The following is a 6,436-nucleotide window of genomic DNA, read 5'->3' as shown; positions in this document are numbered from 1 at the left end:
TGAATCTCACCTTAGCTAATTGAACAGAAGTACGGACTAATACAAACATTGGTATGATTGTTTTATTAATTATTTAAGCATATCTGATATAGCTGAAGCAAAAGCATTATCGATTTCATGGCCCATCATAATTTTATTTATGAAGAGCTCCATATAAAATTATCAAGACAAAGTGCCTGCTAGGTTTGGTTAGTTTTAAGGTTAAGGTTTTGTTACTATGCTTTCAATATGATTTTTGCGTAATTAGCAATGGTCCTTCAGACAACAATATTATTATTTTTGACAATATTAATTTGAACTTATTTTGGATGTTTCTATTGGCTGTTATTTAAAATTAAAATAAAGTTGTTTTTTTTGGCACACTTCTACATTTCCTCATGGGGCGGGGTAACTTTTTTAAGACTTCCTCAAGAAGGAACCATGCTTTATACGGTCACACCAAGGGAGTCACCACCCCACAACACGACCATTTACTAAGGATATACAAATGCAAATGAAAATGTAGTTATTACACAATGCTCATCTGCTTGAATAAAGGACTGAAATAAAGATTTGACAAAAAGAACTTTAGTGTTTTTCTTTTAGTCTCACACCAGAGACATCCGGGGAAGTTCCAGTTATCAGGAAACTATTCTCAGGACTGCTTATAACTTTTATATTATTGACTCGAGTTTTGTCAGCTATTTTCTCCTCTAGACATTTGCACTGTTTGGCCAATTGAGCCTAGTTGGATTCATGTATAACAAGAACACTAGCCTTTTTGGTAGCTGACAGCAACAAAGGTGTTTTCATTGTTCCATCTACCTTGTGAATTCAGTTTAAGGTAAGAGTTAGAGAGTCATCTTTGTAGCTAATCCAACACAAGACTGAGGATTAGTGGCAATATCACATATCTATATATATATATATATATATATATATATAGTAAATAAATGGTATTAAGAGTAATACTTATTTAGCATCATCTTCCATCAGCTTAGCTACTCTGCAGAATGAAGATGTGTCAGTGACAAAGATGGTAAACAGCAGTGGAACAAACCCTTTACCAATGTCTCAGAATGGCATGGTCCAAGTTCACAGTTTTGAATACATGTACTAAACTGGCCTTTGCCAACTAGACTGAATCTTATCCAAGAAACAAAAGAGGCTCACCACGACCACTTAAAACTACTGTTCTTTATTTCACTGCAGTAAAAGTAAGCGCTTTCACGTTGCCAGAACGCTTCTTCAGACTTCAATAACTGCTATACAAAATGAGTAACTATATATAGTGTTCAAATAGACACACCTAACAATTAAGTCTTTAATAATTAAACCAATTAAAAAACCAATTAAAAAATCTTTAAAAAAGGAAGAGCCTAAAAAATATCCTCATACATATACATATATCCTGTGCATATATAAAATAAAAATAAAAACACATATATAACTATGACAAAAAAATGTATGCAAAGATATGTATGCAAAATATATATGTACCATTAAATATTTTATGCTCTTAGAGTAATTATAAAAACAACTAATGCTTATACGAACGAACAGCTAAGAAGGGTTTAAGGGTAACCCTTTCATTTAGACCATGCCCCTTAAAACTTTGTAGTCTTATTATCCATTTATTCTCTCTTTCTTCAGTATAATTCTTAATATTTCCCAATCTGTTAGACTTCTTTATTAACTCAAGTACAGTGAACTTAAAAGTATGTTGAGTGCCTTTTTGCAGTATATGACAAGCTAGGGCATTTGTTTCATTTTCTTTGTTAATAGCATAAATATGCTCCCTAACTCGTTCCCTTAAACTTCTGTTAGTTTTGCCCACATAAAAACATGAGAATACTTGGCATACAGCAACATATACCACATCACGTGACTTACAGTCTGCATAGAAATTAAAATCATATACTTGTGTAGTATCAGCTGCTTTGTTTTTTCTACAATTTAGACTGAATCTTAGTTGCACATCTGAGACAAAACAGCATGATATATTACACTGAATGCCTTGGATAGCTCTGGAAACCTTGATTAAACTATTCATGTTGTGACCAGACTAAATACAAATTTACGAGGGACATAGAGAGATAGTCATTAGCATATACAAAATATGCAAGTTGCCAATGGATACAATTCTTTGAAAATTTTTGATACTGAGAACAGTAAAATTAATGGACAGAAATTATTATATGAGTAAGAGGATCCTTCTTTATGTAATGAGGCAATTATGGTGTTTTTCTAGAAGGTCAGTATATACCTTAACATAACTGAGCAATTAACAATTAATGGAAAAGGAAAGACAATAGTTTCTGAAAATAGTGTTATAAATTCAGGGGTATACTATAATTCTTTATGACCTGGAGAAACAGAGAAATATGCATTAATAAGGAAATGCTAAAATTTGTCATCTACCCCTTAAAGTATGAGCTGGTGCCAAAGATTAGATTATTTTTTTTGGCTTGTTTTGTTTTTCATAGGGTTTTAGGTTATAAGACATCTTAGTTTTCAGTTCATGAAAACATCTTTTTTACTATCAAAGTGGGAAGTTTTACTCAATTTGAATTTCTTGTAACCTCTAGAAAGTCTGGGTAGAATTGTCATGATAATACTGTGTTCAGAGTGTTCATCCCATCACAACATATGGTTTATGATAGCCTGGGTTACCTACGAAAGAGGCAGGTCTTAGTCATCCAAGGTCCAGAGGAGGTGAAAGATGTAAATTGAAAGTCCTGGAGCTAGCTACCACAGTTAGGCAAACCAGAAAATGTGGTGTCTATTTCTGCTACTAAAATCCCATTTACATATCAGCAATACAATGAAACAATACCAGAAAAATCCTTTTTCTCTTTCTTAACATATGACTGCCAGTTTGGGCCCTGACTAAAACTTCATTTAAAAAAAATGTTGGTATTATTCTGCATTTTATTTAGTTAAAATAATCATTAGAATGGGAAATCTTGCATACATTCCATAATGCCATGTATTCTGAAATTACTGTAAATATTAGGTACAGATTTTCTTCTTGCCAGAGACGTATTTGATACACATTAAAAAGATAATTCCATGGGGATTCTTTTCTGTTTTTATTTTTACTGATAAAAGAAAGAATGCATGAATGCAACTACTGATAGTAATGCATTTCTTAGATTATGCAAGGCAATGCAGTTGATATGTAATGGCCATATCTGTCAAGCAGCAGGATGAAGCAAGTCTGGGTCGGGTAAAGAGTTCAGCAAACATAACAGGGAACAATCTGTGCAAAACAAAAGTCTGATCAATGACATAATTTAAATTTTACATTCAGAAATGTGAGATGAAAAGGCGCTACTTTTATAGCATGTTATGACAAACACATGTGATACCAGCTGCCAATATGAATAAAGGACTTCCCAATATTTCAAGTTACTGGATACAGTAAAACTATTCTAGAAGCACTCTAATAATCTGCAGAAGTCAAGTCTCCATAGGTGCTTACCCTACAATATGTCCTAGCCAGAAATGGCATCTTGTGTACCTTCCTGCACTTGTACTGGCAACAAATAAAGTTATCAGTCATACAGATATTAAGTTATTCTACAATGCCAACATCTGAGTCCCTTTCAGAATATGCCAAAAGAAACGGGAAAGAGAAGGAAACAGAATGTGTGACAATATAAAGCCAAATAATGAAAAAAGCAATACATGTGGATGAGAAGAGGAAAGGAACATGCAAAGTGAAGACGAGATGATCCTGGTGTCTGGTTACTGCTAAAATCTTAGCTACTTTGAAAGAGACAGTCACCACAATAGATATATATATATATATATATATACATACATATCAAGCTTTGAAAATACAAGCAATTCACATACAGATCTGTAAGGTAGATCAAAAAATGAGGCCATCCCCTAACACGAGAGAGACAGTTGATAGAGGGGAGCACAGCTGCAAGGAAAAGGGGAGTGCAAGCAGAGGAGAAACAGAATGCAGCACAAAGATTATGAGCTGCATGGAGGGGGACAGTGGGAGAAGAAGTACATTTTGAAGCCTGCAAAATAATTTGCGTCAGGCCTGGGAGAACTGCAAGGTAAATGAAGTTCTAAATATTCACATGGAAATGTCTCCATAAATATTTTTATACCCCTGCTATGTTAGCAAGAATATTCCCAGCAAATGACAGAGAGACTTGGAGGTGTGAGGCTGGAGTAAGAGGTGATTGCAAGCATATCTTTTGGGAAAAGTGTGAAGTTGCAGAAGTTTAAAAAGAACTTAAGAGAAAATGGTGCAAAGTATCGGCAACAATAATAAAACACGGACAATGAAGAGGTACTTCATAGGTGTTGAACACTGGGATACGGGTAATAATTCTGGCACAGGTGAACTAATCTGGATAATCATACTTGCGGCAAAAATGTGATAATGAGGAAGAGGAAAACTACAGACTCTCATGTAATAGACGAGTTGCAAAAATTGATGAAAGAGTTAAGGAAGGCAGAACAGGGAGTACAAGGGGCAGACAACAGGAAGCATATCAGCCACTGGCTCCCATGGCTACAATACAGGGGATCATTACCTAAACCAAACTTAATTAAGGATAGTCAGTTGGGAACAGTCTGAAGGCACCTATTATCATACTCTACAATACACATATATTGAACTATATACAATGATAAAAATGTATATGTAATATTTTAGTGCAGGATAGTAGACTTGTGAATAGCTGAATATAGTAACCAGTTTAAAGAATATTCTAAAGACGGAAATATGATGATAAAGATATCTTAATGTATGTATTGCTGTCAGGGTGATGAATGAAGTGTTCGAATTTAAGTGATCTAGGAAACAAAATGAGAATAAATATAAGAACTGTTAAGTGTGTACAGAGAGTTGAAGATGGTGGTGAATTGTAACTAATTACATTGTAAACGATGGAGTTACACGTGTCAGTGATTATTAAGGGGATATGTGAGAGAAAATGACCCAGTCACTGGTGTAAATTGTAAGTGCACCAAGCATAAGGACTCTGTATGCATGGAATATTCTGAAATATTTGCCAATAAAATGACTCGTTTATTAAAAATGTATTCAGATTTCCTCAGTGAGACCTTTTGTTTCAGGGAAGGAGTGGACTTTAGAATCCTCCACAATTATTGTTGATCATTATCTGAAGACAGCTCTCTCTAAATCAAAATTACACATAAGAAATGCTTCTGAAGTTACACAATAACTCATAAAACTTATTAAATAAAGAAATATTGATTTAAGATATCATTCTTGCATTTGCTATGTAGAATCAGCTTTTACTGTTATGCAGAGAATGAAAGTGTTGAATCTCTAAAATGTGTTGTCAAAAGTTATACAGACTACAGGTCTGTTTCTGTTGACATAAGTACACTATCAGAGTTAGTTTTGGAACAAGATTTGTTTTGGTTTGTTTTGATTTAACAATCAGTCAATATTTTATAGACAGTAGTGAAACTGACAAGGGCTTGCAAGTAGCACATCATTCTATAAACCTCTTCTTTATTAAATGAGATCATGAAATATTTTTGTGAAACTGATGGGAAATTTCCAAAAGGCACATAATTTTCAAATTCTTTATTAAACTGAAGCATGAAATAACTTTTTAGACAAATATTTTGGCAAAAAGTAATTTGGTTTTATGGAAGGGAATGGAAAATTAGATGTGTGAGCTGTGTGACTTTTTTATTTCCAGTTCTAGTTATCCAAATGTGTATTTGAAAATCTGAGTTTGAAAAAAAAAAAAATATATATATATATATATATATATATATATATATATATATATATTGTTGTTGTGTCTTTCGGCTTTTCCCGGTTAGGGGTAGCCACAATGGAACTCCGGCCTGCTAATATATATATATATATATATATATATATATATATATATATATATATATATATATATATATATATATATATATATATTATACAAAGATGTGTTTCAAATGAATCTACTGTGAAAAATTAACTCTTTGCCCATCAAATGCAAACTCATCAATCGAAAATGACTGATAACTACTTCAAAAGCCACAAAAGTCCACAAAAAATATGTTTTTTGCAGAAACAAGTCCCCCATGTCCCTCTGAGGAGCACTTTACCTCCTACACCATTTGTATTTAAAAATGACAACTCCATATTCACACAAACATGGAAAAATAGAAACACCATGAAGAGGTACTATAGTAGCCATACAGAGTCTGATCTCACAGCCATTACATCTCATTGTAAACACAGTTATGCAAACGGTAGCATTAGGAAACAAGTTAGCAAAGATAATGAATAAGCAGTTATTTGCTAGGTTGAGGAAATATCCTTCTTGGACAAGTATATATTGGAAATATTTAATTTACTTTAGAAAAATTGTAATCATTTATGGAAGACATTACTGGGAGAAAAGAAAGACAATGATTCAGATAACCATATTCGACTATGAATTACAGTTGT

The sequence above is a fragment of the Protopterus annectens genome, chromosome 6.part1 (assembly GCF_019279795.1).
Source record: "Protopterus annectens isolate FY-2018-M chromosome 6.part1, PAN1.0, whole genome shotgun sequence".
NCBI classification, from domain to species: domain Eukaryota; kingdom Metazoa; phylum Chordata; order Ceratodontiformes; family Protopteridae; genus Protopterus; species Protopterus annectens.
This window is presented reverse-complemented; position numbering follows the sequence as displayed.